At 46.7% G+C, this 14,749-nt stretch overlaps 12 non-coding genes across 12 annotated transcripts; all 12 read left to right on the top strand.

The window, feature by feature from the left end:
• The first annotated feature begins 150 nt into the window (after positions 1 to 150).
• trnam-cau (transfer RNA methionine (anticodon CAU)) lies at positions 151 to 222 on the top strand. Its single transcript has one exon. It is a non-coding gene; the product is annotated as a tRNA-Met (tRNA).
• A 1,948-nt stretch (positions 223 to 2,170) lies between these two features.
• On the top strand, positions 2,171 to 2,242 carry trnam-cau (transfer RNA methionine (anticodon CAU)). Its single transcript has one exon. It is a non-coding gene; the product is annotated as a tRNA-Met (tRNA).
• Positions 2,243 to 2,839: 597 nt separating this feature from the next.
• Positions 2,840 to 2,911, top strand: trnam-cau (transfer RNA methionine (anticodon CAU)). The gene has a single exon. It is a non-coding gene; the product is annotated as a tRNA-Met (tRNA).
• Positions 2,912 to 3,849: 938 nt separating this feature from the next.
• Positions 3,850 to 3,921, top strand: trnam-cau (transfer RNA methionine (anticodon CAU)). The gene has a single exon. It is a non-coding gene; the product is annotated as a tRNA-Met (tRNA).
• Positions 3,922 to 4,518: 597 nt separating this feature from the next.
• trnam-cau (transfer RNA methionine (anticodon CAU)) lies at positions 4,519 to 4,590 on the top strand. The gene has a single exon. It is a non-coding gene; the product is annotated as a tRNA-Met (tRNA).
• A 1,607-nt stretch (positions 4,591 to 6,197) lies between these two features.
• Positions 6,198 to 6,269, top strand: trnam-cau (transfer RNA methionine (anticodon CAU)). The gene has a single exon. It is a non-coding gene; the product is annotated as a tRNA-Met (tRNA).
• A 938-nt stretch (positions 6,270 to 7,207) lies between these two features.
• Positions 7,208 to 7,279, top strand: trnam-cau (transfer RNA methionine (anticodon CAU)). The gene has a single exon. It is a non-coding gene; the product is annotated as a tRNA-Met (tRNA).
• Positions 7,280 to 9,018: 1,739 nt separating this feature from the next.
• On the top strand, positions 9,019 to 9,090 carry trnam-cau (transfer RNA methionine (anticodon CAU)). The gene has a single exon. It is a non-coding gene; the product is annotated as a tRNA-Met (tRNA).
• Positions 9,091 to 11,366: 2,276 nt separating this feature from the next.
• Positions 11,367 to 11,438, top strand: trnam-cau (transfer RNA methionine (anticodon CAU)). Its single transcript has one exon. It is a non-coding gene; the product is annotated as a tRNA-Met (tRNA).
• Positions 11,439 to 12,376: 938 nt separating this feature from the next.
• trnam-cau (transfer RNA methionine (anticodon CAU)) lies at positions 12,377 to 12,448 on the top strand. The gene has a single exon. It is a non-coding gene; the product is annotated as a tRNA-Met (tRNA).
• Positions 12,449 to 13,045: 597 nt separating this feature from the next.
• trnam-cau (transfer RNA methionine (anticodon CAU)) lies at positions 13,046 to 13,117 on the top strand. Its single transcript has one exon. It is a non-coding gene; the product is annotated as a tRNA-Met (tRNA).
• Positions 13,118 to 14,055: 938 nt separating this feature from the next.
• On the top strand, positions 14,056 to 14,127 carry trnam-cau (transfer RNA methionine (anticodon CAU)). Its single transcript has one exon. It is a non-coding gene; the product is annotated as a tRNA-Met (tRNA).
• Positions 14,128 to 14,749: the final 622 nt, after the last annotated feature.

Genomic DNA, 14,749 nt, shown 5'->3' with positions numbered 1-14,749 from the left:
AGTGACACTAATTGGATAGCTCTTTCAAAGAGCCGGTACGAAGGGCTGGATTGTGATTCGATGATTCTATGAAAGCTCTGAAAAGCAAGCTGGCAACAGAGGACGGTTTAAAAACCAGGCACACCGTGGAGTATAGTTTTGCCAGATCGGAGCAGAGTGGCGCAGCGGCAGCGTGCTGGGCCCATAACCCAGAGGTCAATGGATCGAAACCATTCTCTGCTAGCAGTGTGATTAACTTTTTCACCGCACTTTCATTTGATGTCCACAATCAACGTTGCGAGGCTGCAAGACACTTCGCAAAGGGTGAAGTCATGGCAACTGGTCGTGTGGGGACTTCCTGCAGTCCACTTGCAAAGTCAAGACAGTCGGATGTGAAGGCTCAGAAGAGAAAGCTGGCCAAGTGTGTGGTTTGACAGCTAGGGGGCAGTGTTGGCACTCAAGTTCGATTGCTCACAAGCTCAGTATCACTGTGTTTCTCACAGTTTTTGCCGGTATATTTGCAGTTACCTGACAACCACGAAAAGAGGAGGGCGGAAATGGACTTGTGGCACGATAATATGATGACAACTGGTAGTATGTGGACTGCCTGCATCAATTTACAAAGTAAAGATTACCTGATGGGAAGGCTACAAAGACAAAGGTGGAGGAGGGAGTCCCGGACAAAGCAGGTGGAGGGCTTCAACAAGACCATGCTGGCAAGCAGAGTGGTACAGCAGTAGTCACCCATAGCGCTGCAGTGATCAGATTGAAACTATTCTCTGCCCGTAGTCAGGTGAGCTTTTTCAAAGTGCTTGTTTGCGTAATTCTAAAAAGTGGTGTGAAAAGCAAAAGAAGTGATGTCCTTGCAAAGAGAAGAAATTTGTGTTAGCTTTGCAGGGCATTGTGAGGTTGAGAGTGAAACTGACTGGCAGAAAAGTTGATCAGGAGAACATGTGAAGCAAATATTAGCAGTATATTTGTAGGTGGGTGAGCAAATTGCTGTTGAGAATCAATGGAGGAAGGTTGGGTGAGATTTCTGGGAGGATGAAATGATGGCAGCTAGCCGTATGTGAATGGCTGCATCAATTTGCAAAGTTGCGATGATCTGAATGAACGAGAAAGGTGGCAATAGAGGGTGGTTTGCAAGCCAGACCCAGCGAAATAGTGCATTCTTATGTCTGAGCAGAGTGGCGCAGCGGCAGCGTGCTGGGCCCATAACCCTGAGGTCAATCGATCGAAACCATTCTCTGCTAGCAGTGTGATTAACTTTTTCACCGCACTTTCATTTGATGTCCACAATCAACGTTGCGAGGCTGCAAGACACTTCGCAAAGGGTGAAGTCATGGCAACTGGTCGTGTGGGGACTTCCTGCAGTCCACTTGCAAAGTCAAGACAGTCGGATGTGAAGGCTCAGAAGAGAAAGCTGGCCAAGTGTGTGGTTTGACAGCTAGGGGGCAGTGTTGGCACTCAAGTTCGATTGCTCACAAGCTCAGTATCACTGTGTTTCTAACAGTTTTTGCCGGTATATTTGCAGTTACCTGACAACCACGAAAAGAGGAGGGCGGAAATGGACTTGTGGCACGATAATATGATGACAACTGGTAGTATGTGGACTGCCTGCATCAATTTACAAAGTAAAGATTACCTGATGGGAAGGCTACAAAGACAAAGGTGGAGGAGGGAGTCCTGGACAAAGCAGGTGGAGGGCTTCAACAAGACCATGCTGGCAAGCAGAGTGGTACAGCAGTAGTCACCCATAGCGCTGCAGTGATCAGATTGAAACTATTCTCTGCCCGTAGTCAGGTGAGCTTTTTCAAAGTGCTTGTTTGCGTAATTCTAAAAAGTGGTGTGAAAAGCAAAAGAAGTGATGTCCTTGCAAAGAGAAGAAATTTGTGTTAGCTTTGCAGGGCATTGTGAGGTTGAGAGTGAAACTGACTGGCAGAAAAGTTGATCAGGAGAACATGTGAAGCAAATATTAGCAGTATATTTGTAGGTGGGTGAGCAAATTGCTGTTGAGAATCAATGGAGGAAGGTTGGGTGAGATTTCTGGGAGGATGAAATGATGGCAGCTAGCCGTATGTGAATGGCTGCATCAATTTGCAAAGTTGCGATGATCTGAATGAACGAGAAAGGTGGCAATAGAGGGTGGTTTGCAAGCCAGACCCAGCGAAATAGTGCACTCTTACGTCTGAGCAGAGTGGCGCAGCGGAAGCGTGCTGGGCCCATAACCCAGAGGTCAATGGATCGAAACCATTCTCTGCTAGCATCAAGGTCAATTTTTTCACAACTCATTCGATTTCTGTCCACAATCAAAGCAGCGAGGCTGAGAGGCATTGAGCAAAGGGTCAAGTGATGGCAACGAGTGGTGTGGGGAATTGCTGCAATCCATTTGCAAAGTGAAGATCGTCTTCTGTGTGGAGCAGAGAAGGTTAAGGGGAGATTTGATCGAGGTGTTCAAAGTCATGCAGGGTTTTGTTAGAGTAAATAAGGAGAAACTGCTTCCAGTGGCAGAAGGGTCGATAACCAGAGGACACAGATTTCAGGGAATTGAGGCGACATGAGGTAAACAATTTTACGCAGCGAGTTGTTATGATCGGGAATGCACTGCCTGAAATGCTGGTGGAAGCAGATTCAAGAGTAACTTTCAAAAGGGAATTGGATAAATACTTGAAGTGGAAGAATTTGCAGGGCTATGGGGAAAGAGCAGGGGAGTGACACTAATTGGATAGCTCTTTCAAAGAGCCGGTACGAAGGGCTGGATTGTGATTCGATGATTCTATGAAAGCTCTGAAAAGCAAGCTGGCAACAGAGGACGGTTTAAAAACCAGGCACACCGTGGAGTATAGTTTTGTCAGATCGGAGCAGAGTGGCGCAGCGGCAGCGTGCTGGGCCCATAACCCAGAGGTCAATGGATCGAAACCATTCTCTGCTAGCAGTGTGATTAACTTTTTCACCGCACTTTCATTTGATGTCCACAATCAACGTTGCGAGGCTGCAAGACACTTCGCAAAGGGTGAAGTCATGGCAACTGGTCGTGTGGGGACTTCCTGCAGTCCACTTGCAAAGTCAAGACAGTCGGATGTGAAGGCTCAGAAGAGAAAGCTGGCCAAGTGTGTGGTTTGACAGCTAGGGGGCAGTGTTGGCACTCAAGTTCGTTTGCTCACAAGCTCAGTATCACTGTGTTTCTAACAGTTTTTGCCGGTATATTTGCAGTTACCTGACAACCACGAAAAGAGGAGGGCGGAAATGGACTTGTGGCACGATAATATGATGACAACTGGTAGTATGTGGACTGCCTGCATCAATTTACAAAGTAAAGATTACCTGATGGGAAGGCTACAAAGACAAAGGTGGAGGAGGGAGTCCTGGACAAAGCAGGTGGAGGGCTTCAACAAGACCATGCTGGCAAGCAGAGTGGTACAGCAGTAGTCACCCATAGCGCTGCAGTGATCAGATTGAAACTATTCTCTGCCCGTAGTCAGGTGAGCTTTTTCAAAGTGCTTGTTTGCGTAATTCTAAAAAGTGGTGTGAAAAGCAAAAGAAGTGATGTCCTTGCAAAGAGAAGAAATTTGTGTTAGCTTTGCAGGGCATTGTGAGGTTGAGAGTGAAACTGACTGGCAGAAAAGTTGATCAGGAGAACATGTGAAGCAAATATTAGCAGTATATTTGTAGGTGGGTGAGCAAATTGCTGTTGAGAATCAATGGAGGAAGGTTGGGTGAGATTTCTGGGAGGATGAAATGATGGCAGCTAGCCGTATGTGAATGGCTGCATCAATTTGCAAAGTTGCGATGATCTGAATGAACGAGAAAGGTGGCAATAGAGGGTGGTTTGCAAGCCAGACCCAGCGAAATAGTGCACTCTTATGTCTGAGCAGAGTGGCGCAGCGGAAGCGTGCTGGGCCCATAACCCAGAGGTCAATGGATCGAAACCATTCTCTGCTAGCATCAAGATCAATTTTTTCACAACTCATTCGATTTCTGTCCACAATCAAAGCAGCGAGGCTGAGAGGCATTGAGCAAAGGGTCAAGTGATGGCAACGAGTGGTGTGGGGAATTGCTGCAATCCATTTGCAAAGTGAAGATCGTCTTATGTGTGGAGCAGAGAAGGTTAAGGGGAGATTTGATCGAGGTGTTCAAAGTCATGCAGGGTTTTGTTAGAGTAAATAAGGAGAAACTGCTTCCAGTGGCAGAAGGGTCGATAACCAGAGGACACAGATTTCAGGGAATTGAGGCGACATGAGGTAAACAATTTTACGCAGCGAGTTGTTATGATCGGGAATGCACTGCCTGAAATGCTGGTGGAAGCAGATTCAAGAGTAACTTTCAAAAGGGAATTGGATAAATACTTGAAGTGGAAGAATTTGCAGGGCTATGGGGAAAGAGCAGGGGAGTGACACTAATTGGATAGCTCTTTCAAAGAGCCGGTACGAAGGGCTGGATTGTGATTCGATGATTCTATGAAAGCTCTGAAAAGCAAGCTGGCAACAGAGGACGGTTTAAAAACCAGGCACACCGTGGAGTATAGTTTTGCCAGATCGGAGCAGAGTGGCGCAGCGGCAGCGTGCTGGGCCCATAACCCAGAGGTCAATGGATCGAAACCATTCTCTGCTAGCAGTGTGATTAACTTTTTCACCGCACTTTCATTTGATGTCCACAATCAACGTTGCGAGGCTGCAAGACACTTCGCAAAGGGTGAAGTCATGGCAACTGGTAGTGTGGGTACTTCCTGCAGTCCACTTGCAAAGTCAAGACAGTCGGATGTGAAGGCTCAGAAGAGAAAGCTGGCCAAGTGTGTGGTTTGACAGCTAGGGGGCAGTGTTGGCACTCAAGTTCGATTGCTCACAAGCTCAGTATCACTGTGTTTCTAACAGTTTTTGCCGGTATATTTGCAGTTACCTGACAACCACGAAAAGAGGAGGGCGGAAATGGACTTGTGGCACGATAATATGATGACAACTGGTAGTATGTGGACTGCCTGCATCAATTTACAAAGTAAAGATTACCTGATGGGAAGGCTACAAAGACAAAGGTGGAGGAGGGAGTCCTGGACAAAGCAGGTGGAGGGCTTCAACAAGACCATGCTGGCAAGCAGAGTGGTACAGCAGTAGTCACCCATAGCGCTGCAGTGATCAGATTGAAACTATTCTCTGCCCGTAGTCAGGTGAGCTTTTTCAAAGTGCTTGTTTGCGTAATTCTAAAAAGTGGTGTGAAAAGCAAAAGAAGTGATGTCCTTGCAAAGAGAAGAAATTTGTGTTAGCTTTGCAGGGCATTGTGAGGTTGAGAGTGAAACTGACTGGCAGAAAAGTTGATCAGGAGAACATGTGAAGCAAATATTAGCAGTATATTTGTAGGTGGGTGAGCAAATTGCTGTTGAGAATCAATGGAGGAAGGTTGGGTGAGATTTCTGGGAGGATGAAATGTTGGCAGCTAGCCGTATGTGAATGGCTGCATCAATTTGCAAAGTTGCGATGATCTGAATGAACGAGAAAGGTGGCAATAGAGGGTGGTTTGCAAGCCAGACCCAGCGAAATAGTGCACTCTTATTTCTGAGCAGAGTGGCGCAGCGGAAGCGTGCTGGGCCCATAACCCAGAGGTCAATGGGTCGAAACCATTCTCTGCTAGCATCAAGATCAATTTTTTCACAACTCATTCGATTTCTGTCCACAATCAAAGCAGCGAGGCTGAGAGGCATTGAGCAAAGGGTCAAGTGATGGCAACGAGTGGTGTGGGGAATTGCTGCAATCCATTTGCAAAGTGAAGATCGTCTTATGTGTGGAGCAGAGAAGGTTAAGGGGAGATTTGATCGAGGTGTTCAAAGTCATGCAGGGTTTTGTTAGAGTAAATAAGGAGAAACTGCTTCCAGTGGCAGAAGGGTCGATAACCAGAGGACACAGATTTCAGGGAATTGAGGCGACATGAGGTAAACAATTTTACGCAGCGAGTTGTTATGATCGGGAATGCACTGCCTGAAATGCTGGTGGAAGCAGATTCAAGAGTAACTTTCAAAAGGGAATTGGATAAATACTTGAAGTGGAAGAATTTGCAGGGCTATGGGGAAAGAGCAGGGGAGTGACACTAATTGGATAGCTCTTTCAAAGAGCCGGTACGAAGGGCTGGATTGTGATTCGATGATTCCATGAAAGCTCTGAAAAGCAAGCTGGCAACAGAGGACGGTTTAAAAACCAGGCACACCGTGGAGTATAATTTTGCCAGATCGGAGCAGAGTGGCGCAGCGGCAGCGTGCTGGGCCCATAACCCAGAGGTCAATGGATCGAAACCATTCTCTGCTAGCAGTGTGATTAACTTTTTCACCGCACTTTCATTTGATGTCCACAATCAACGTTGCGAGGCTGCAAGACACTTCGCAAAGGGTGAAGTCATGGCAACTGGTCGTGTGGGGACTTCCTGCAGTCCACTTGCAAAGTCAAGACAGTCGGATGTGAAGGCTCAGAAGAGAAAGCTGGCCAAGTGTGTGGTTTGACAGCTAGGGGGCAGTGTTGGCACTCAAGTTCGATTGCTCACAAGCTCAGTATCACTGTGTTTCTAACAGTTTTTGCCGGTATATTTGCAGTTACCTGACAGCCACGAAAAGAGGAGGGCGGAAATGGACTTGTGGCACGATAATATGATGACAACTGGTAGTATGTGGACTGCCTGCATCAATTTACAAAGTAAAGATTACCTGATGGGAAGGCTACAAAGACAAAGGTGGAGGAGGGAGTCCTGGACAAAGCAGGTGGAGGGCTTCAACAAGACCATGCTGGCAAGCAGAGTGGTACAGCAGTAGTCACCCATAGCGCTGCAGTGATCAGATTGAAACTATTCTCTGCCCGTAGTCAGGTGAGCTTTTTCAAAGTGCTTGTTTGCGTAATTCTAAAAAGTGGTGTGAAAAGCAAAAGAAGTGATGTCCTTGCAAAGAGAAGAAATTTGTGTTAGCTTTGCAGGGCATTGTGAGGTTGAGAGTGAAACTGACTGGCAGAAAAGTTGATCAGGAGAACATGTGAAGCAAATATTAGCAGTATATTTGTAGGTGGGTGAGCAAATTGCTGTTGAGAATCAATGGAGGAAGGTTGGGTGAGATTTCTGGGAGGATGAAATGATGGCAGCGAGCCGTATGTGAATGGCTGCATCAATTTGCAAAGTTGCGATGATCTGAATGAACGAGAAAGGTGGCAATAGAGGGTGGTTTGCAAGCCAGACCCAGCGAAATAGTGCACTCTTATGTCTGAGCAGAGTGGCGCAGCGGAAGCGTGCTGGGCCCATAACCCAGAGGTCAATGGATCGAAACCATTCTCTGCTAGCATCAAGATCAATTTTTTCACAACTCATTCGATTTCTGTCTACAATCAAAGCAGCGAGGCTGAGAGGCATTGAGCAAAGGGTCAAGTGATGGCAACGAGTGGTGTGGGGAATTGCTGCAATCCATTTGCAAAGTGAAGATCGTCTTATGTGTGGAGCAGAGAAGGTTAAGGGGAGATTTGATCGAGGTGTTCAAAGTCATGCAGGGTTTTGTTAGAGTAAATAAGGAGAAACTGCTTCCAGTGGCAGAAGGGTCGATAACCAGAGGACACAGATTTCAGGGAATTGAGGCGACATGAGGTAAACAATTTTACGCAGCGAGTTGTTATGATCGGGAATGCACTGCCTGAAATGCTGGTGGAAGCAGATTCAAGAGTAACTTTCAAAAGGGAATTGGATAAATACTTGAAGTGGAAGAATTTGCAGGGCTATGGGGAAAGAGCAGGGGAGTGACACTAATTGGATAGCTCTTTCAAAGAGCCGGTACGAAGGCCTGGATTGTGATTCGATGATTCTATGAAAGCTCTGAAAAGCAAGCTGGCAACAGAGGACGGTTTAAAAACCAGGCACACCGTGGAGTATAGTTTTGCCAGATCGGAGCAGAGTGGCGCAGCGGCAGCATGCTGGGCCCATAACCCAGAGGTCAATGGATCGAAACCATTCTCTGCTAGCAGTGTGATTAACTTTTTCACCGCACTTTCATTTGATGTCCACAATCAACGTTGCGAGGCTGCAAGACACTTCGCAAAGGGTGAAGTCATGGCAACTGGTCGTGTGGGGACTTCCTGCAGTCCACTTGCAAAGTCAAGACAGTCGGATGTGAAGGCTCAGAAGAGAAAGCTGGCCAAGTGTGTGGTTTGACATTTGCCTGAGGAAGGAGAAAATCTCCGAAAGCTTGTGAATTTAAAATAAAATTGCTGGACTATAACTTGGTGTTGTAAAATTGTTTACAATTGTCAACCCCAGTCCATCACCGGCATCTCCACATCATGACAGCTAGGGGGCAGTGTTGGCACTCAAGTTCGATTGCTCACAAGCTCAGTATCACTGTGTTTCTAACAGTTTTTGCCGGTATATTTGCAGTTACCTGACAACCACGAAAAGAGGAGGGCGGAAATGGACTTGTGGCACGATAATATGATGACAACTGGTAGTATGTGGACTGCCTGCATCAATTTACAAAGTAAAGATTACCTGATGGGAAGGCTACAAAGACAAAGGTGGAGGAGGGAGTCCTGGACAAAGCAGGTGGAGGGCTTCAACAAGACCATGCTGGCAAGCAGAGTGGTACAGCAGTAGTCACCCATAGCGCTGCAGTGATCAGATTGAAACTATTCTCTGCCCGTAGTCAGGTGAGCTTTTTCAAAGTGCTTGTTTGCGTAATTCTAAAAAGTGGTGTGAAAAGCAAAAGAAGTGATGTCCTTGCAAAGAGAAGAAATTTGTGTTAGCTTTGCAGGGCATTGTGAGGTTGAGAGTGAAACTGACTGGCAGAAAAGTTGATCAGGAGAACATGTGAAGCAAATATTAGCAGTATATTTGTAGGTGGGTGAGTAAATTGCTGTTGAGAATCAATGGAGGAAGGTTGGGTGAGATTTCTGGGAGGATGAAATGATGGCAGCTAGCCGTATGTGAATGGCTGCATCAATTTGCAAAGTTGCGATGATCTGAATGAACGAGAAAGGTGGCAATAGAGGGTGGTTTGCAAGCCAGACCCAGCGAAATAGTGCACTCTTATGTCTGAGCAGAGTGGCGCAGCGGAAGCGTGCTGGGCCCATAACCCAGAGGTCAATGGATCGAAACCATTCTCTGCTAGCATCAAGATCAACTTTTTCACAACTCATTCGATTTCTGTCCACAATCAAAGCAGCGAGGCTGAGAGGCATTGAGCAAAGGGTCAAGTGATGGCAACGAGTGGTGTGGGGAATTGCTGCAATCCATTTGCAAAGTGAAGATCGTCTTCTGTGTGGAGCAGAGAAGGTTAAGGGGAGATTTGATCGAGGTGTTCAAAGTCATGCAGGGTTTTGTTAGAGTAAATAAGGAGAAACTGCTTCCAGTGGCAGAAGGGTCGATAACCAGAGGACACAGATTTCAGGGAATTGAGGCGACATGAGGTAAACAATTTTACGCAGCGAGTTGTTATGATCGGGAATGCACTGCCTGAAATGCTGGTGGAAGCAGATTCAAGAGTAACTTTCAAAAGGGAATTGGATAAATACTTGAAGTGGAAGAATTTGCAGGGCTATGGGGAAAGAGCAGGGGAGTGACACTAATTGGATAGCTCTTTCAAAGAGCCGGTACGAAGGGCTGGATTGTGATTCGATGATTCTATGAAAGCTCTGAAAAGCAAGCTGGCAACAGAGGACGGTTTAAAAACCAGGCACACCGTGGAGTATAGTTTTGCCAGATCGGAGCAGAGTGGCGCAGCGGCAGCGTGCTGGGCCCATAACCCAGAGATCAATGGATCGAAACCATTCTCTGCTAGCAGTGTGATTAACTTTTTCACCGCACTTTCATTTGATGTCCACAATCAACGTTGCGAGGCTGCAAGACACTTCGCAAAGGGTGAAGTCATGGCAACTGGTCGTGTGGGGACTTCCTGCAGTCCACTTGCAAAGTCAAGACAGTCGGATGTGAAGGCTCAGAAGAGAAAGCTGGCCAAGTGTGTGGTTTGACAGCTAGGGGGCAGTGTTGGCACTCAAGTTCGATTGCTCACAAGCTCAGTATCACTGTGTTTCTAACAGTTTTTGCCGGTATATTTGCAGTTACCTGACAACCACGAAAAGAGGAGGGCGGAAATGGACTTGTGGCACGATAATATGATGACAACTGGTAGTATGTGGACTGCCTGCATCAATTTACAAAGTAAAGATTACCTGATGGGAAGGCTACAAAGACAAAGGTGGAGGACGGAGTCCTGGACAAAGCAGGTGGAGGGCTTCAACAAGACCATGCTGGCAAGCAGAGTGGTACAGCAGTAGTCACCCATAGCGCTGCAGTGATCAAATTGAAACTATTCTCTGCCCGTAGTCAGGTGAGCTTTTTCAAAGTGCTTGTTTGCGTAATTCTAAAAAGTGGTGTGAAAAGCAAAAGAAGTGATGTCCTTGCAAAGAGAAGAAATTTGTGTTAGCTTTGCAGGGCATTGTGAGGTTGAGAGTGAAACTGACTGGCAGAAAAGTTGATCAGGAGAACATGTGAAGCAAATATTAGCAGTATATTTGTAGGTGGGTGAGCAAATTGCTGTTGAGAATCAATGGAGGAAGGTTGGGTGAGATTTCTGGGAGGATGAAATGATGGCAGCTAGCCGTATGTGAATGGCTGCATCAATTTGCAAAGTTGCGATGATCTGAATGAACGAGAAAGGTGGCAATAGAGGGTGGTTTGCAAGCCAGACCCAGCGAAATAGTGCACTCTTATGTCTAAGCAGAGTGGCGCAGCGGAAGCTTGCTGGGCCCATAACCCAGAGGTCAATGGATCGAAACCATTCTCTGCTAGCATCAAGATCAATTTTTTCACAACTCATTCGATTTCTGTCCACAATCAAAGCAGCGAGGCTGAGAGGCATTGAGCAAAGGGTCAAGTGATGGCAACGAGTGGTGTGGGGAATTGCTGCAATCCATTTGCAAAGTGAAGATCGTCTTATGTGTGGAGCAGAGAAGGTTAAGGGGAGATTTGATTGAGGTGTTCAAAGTCATGCAGGGTTTTGTTAGAGTAAATAAGGAGAAACTGCTTCCAGTGGCAGAAGGGTCGATAACCAGAGGACACAGATTTCAGGGAATTGAGGCGACATGAGGTAAACAATTTTACGCAGCGAGTTGTTATGATCGGGAATGCACTGCCTGAAATGCTGGTGGAAGCAGATTCAAGAGTAACTTTCAAAAGGGAATTGGATAAATACTTGAAGTGGAAGAATTTGCAGGGCTATGGGGAAAGAGCAGGGGAGTGACACTAATTGGATAGCTCTTTCAAAGAGCCGGTACGAAGGGCTGGATTGTGATTCGATGATTCTATGAAAGCTCTGAAAAGCAAGCTGGCAACAGAGGACGGTTTAAAAACCAGGCACACCGTGGAGTATAGTTTTGCCAGATCGGAGCAGAGTGGCGCAGCGGCAGCGTGCTGGGCCCATAACCCAGAGGTCAATGGATCGAAACCATTCTCTGCTAGCAGTGTGATTAACTTTTTCACCGCACTTTCATTTGATGTCCACAATCAACGTTGCGAGGCTGCAAGACACTTCGCAAAGGGTGAAGTCATGGCAACTGGTCGTGTGGGGACTTCCTGCAGTCCACTTGCAAAGTCAAGACAGTCGGATGTGAAGGCTCAGAAGAGAAAGCTGGCCAAGTGTGTGGTTTGACAGCTAGGGGGCAGTGTTGGCACTCAAGTTTGATTGCTCACAAGCTCAGTATCACTGTGTTTCTAACAGTTTTTGCCGGTATATTTGCAGTTACCTGACAACCACGAAAAGAGGAGGGCGGAAATGGACTTGTGGCACGATAATATGATGACAACTGGTAGTATGTGGACTGCCTGCATCAATTTACAAAGTAAAGATTACCTGATGGGAAGGCTACAAAGACAAAGGTGGAGGAGGGAGTCCTGGACAAAGCAGGTGGAGGGCTTCAACAAGACCATGCTGGCAAGCAGAGTGGTACAGCAGTAGTCACCCATAGCGCTGCAGTGATCAGATTGAAACTATTCTCTGCCCGTAGTCAGGTGAGCTTTTTCAAAGTGCTTGTTTGCGTAATTCTAAAAAGTGGTGTGAAAAGCAAAAGAAGTGATGTCCTTGCAAAGAGAAGAAATTTGTGTTAGCTTTGCAGGGCATTGTGAGGTTGAGAGTGAAACTGACTGGCAGAAAAGTTGATCAGGAGAACATGTGAAGCAAATATTAGCAGTATATTTGTAGGTGGGTGAGCAAATTGCTGTTGAGAATCAATGGAGGAAGGTTGGGTGAGATTTCTGGGAGGATGAAATGATGGCAGCGAGCCGTATGTGAATGGCTGCATCAATTTGCAAAGTTGCGATGATCTGAATGAACGAGAAAGGTGGCAATAGAGGGTGGTTTGCAAGCCAGACCCAGCGAAATAGTGCACTCTTACGTCTGAGCAGAGTGGCGCAGCGGAAGCGTGCTGGGCCCATAACCCAGAGGTCAATGGATCGAAACCATTCTCTGCTAGCATCAAGATCAACTTTTTCACAACTCATTCGATTTCTGTCCACAATCAAAGCAGCGAGGCTGAGAGGCATTGAGCAAAGGGTCAAGTGATGGCAACGAGTGGTGTGGGGAATTGCTGCAATCCATTTGCAAAGTGAAGATCGTCTTCTGTGTGGAGCAGAGAAGGTTAAGGGGAGATTTGATCGAGGTGTTCAAAGTCATGCAGGGTTTTGTTAGAGTAAATAAGGAGAAACTGCTTCCAGTGGCAGAAGGGTCGATAACCAGAGGACACAGATTTCAGGGAATTGAGGCGACATGAGGTAAACAATTTTACGCAGCGAGTTGTTATGATCGGGAATGCACTGCCTGAAATGCTGGTGGAAGCAGATTCAAGAGTAACTTTCAAAAGGGAATTGGATAAATACTTGAAGTGGAAGAATTTGCAGGGCTATGGGGAAAGAGCAGGGGAGTGACACTAATTGGATAGCTCTTTCAAAGAGCCGGTACGAAGGGCTGGATTGTGATTCGATGATTCTATGAAAGCTCTGAAAAGCAAGCTGGCAACAGAGGACGGTTTAAAAACCAGGCACACCGTGGAGTATAGTTTTGCCAGATCGGAGCAGAGTGGCGCAGCGGCAGCGTGCTGGGCCCATAACCCAGAGGTCAATGGATCGAAACCATTCTCTGCTAGCAGTGTGATTAACTTTTTCACCGCACGTTCATTTGATGTCCACAATCAACGTTGCGAGGCTGCAAGACACTTCGCAAAGGGTGAAGTCATGGCAACTGGTCGTGTGGGGACTTCCTGCAGTCCACTTGCAAAGTCAAGACAGTCGGATGTGAAGGCTCAGAAGAGAAAGCTGGCCAAGTGTGTGGTTTGACAGCTAGGGGGCAGTGTTGGCACTCAAGTTCGATTGCTCACAAGCTCAGTATCACTGTGTTTCTAACAGTTTTTGCCGGTATATTTGCAGTTACCTGACAACCACGAAAAGAGGAGGGCGGAAATGGACTTGTGGCACGATAATATGATGACAACTGGTAGTATGTGGACTGCCTGCATCAATTTACAAAGTAAAGATTACCTGATGGGAAGGCTACAAAGACAAAGGTGGAGGAGGGAGTCCTGGACAAAGCAGGTGGAGGGCTTCAACAAGACCATGCTGGCAAGCAGAGTGGTACAGCAGTAGTCACCCATAGCGCTGCAGTGATCAGATTGAAACTATTCTCTGCCCGTAGTCAGGTGAGCTTTTTCAAAGTGCTTGTTTGCGTAATTCTAAAAAGTGGTGTGAAAAGCAAAAGAAGTGATGTCCTTGCAAAGAGAAGAAATTTGTGTTAGCTTTGCAGGGCATTGTGAGGTTGAGAGTGAAACTGACAGGCCGAAAAGTTGATCAGGAGAACATGTGAAGCAAATATTAGCAGTATATTTGTAGGTGGGTGAGCAAATTGCTGTTGAGAATCAATGGAGGAAGGTTGGGTGAGATTTCTGGGAGGATGAAATGATGGCAGCGAGCCGTATGTGAATGGCTGCATCAATTTGCAAAGTTGCGATGATCTGAATGAACGAGAAAGGTGGCAATAGAGGGTGGTTTGCAAGCCAGACCCAGCGAAATAGTGCACTCTTACGTCTGAGCAGAGTGGCGCAGCGGAAGCGTGCTGGGCCCATAACCCAGAGGTCAATGGATCGAAACCATTCTCTGCTAGCATCAAGATCAACTTTTTCACAACTCATTCGATTTCTGTCCACAATCAAAGCAGCGAGGCTGAGAGGCATTGAGCAAAGGGTCAAGTGATGGCAACGAGTGGTGTGGGGAATTGCTGCAATCCATTTGCAAAGTGAAGATCGTCTTCTGTGTGGAGCAGAGAAGGTTAAGGGGAGATTTGATCGAGGTGTTCAAAGTCATGCAGGGTTTTGTTAGAGTAAATAAGGAGAAACTGCTTCCAGTGGCAGAAGGGTCGATAACCAGAGGACACAGATTTCAGGGAATTGAGGCGACATGAGGTAAACAATTTTACGCAGCGAGTTGTTATGATCGGGAATGCACTGCCTGAAATGCTGGTGGAAGCAGATTCAAGAGTAACTTTCAAAAGGGAATTGGATAAATACTTGAAGTGGAAGAATTTGCAGGGCTATGGGGAAAGAGCAGGGGAGTGACACTAATTGGATAGCTCTTTCAAAGAGCCGGTACGAAGGGCTGGATTGTGATTCGATGATTCTATGAAAGCTCTGAAAAGCAAGCTGGCAACAGAGGACGGTTTAAAAACCAGGCACACCGTGGAGTATAGTTTTGCCAGATCGGAGCAGAGTGGCGCAGCGGCAGCGGC

The sequence above is a fragment of the Heptranchias perlo genome, chromosome 2 (assembly GCF_035084215.1).
Source record: "Heptranchias perlo isolate sHepPer1 chromosome 2, sHepPer1.hap1, whole genome shotgun sequence".
In the NCBI taxonomy this organism is placed as follows: Eukaryota; Metazoa; Chordata; class Chondrichthyes; order Hexanchiformes; family Hexanchidae; genus Heptranchias; species Heptranchias perlo.
The sequence above is the reverse complement of the archived record's forward strand: the minus strand, read 5'-3'. Positions and strand labels throughout refer to the sequence as shown.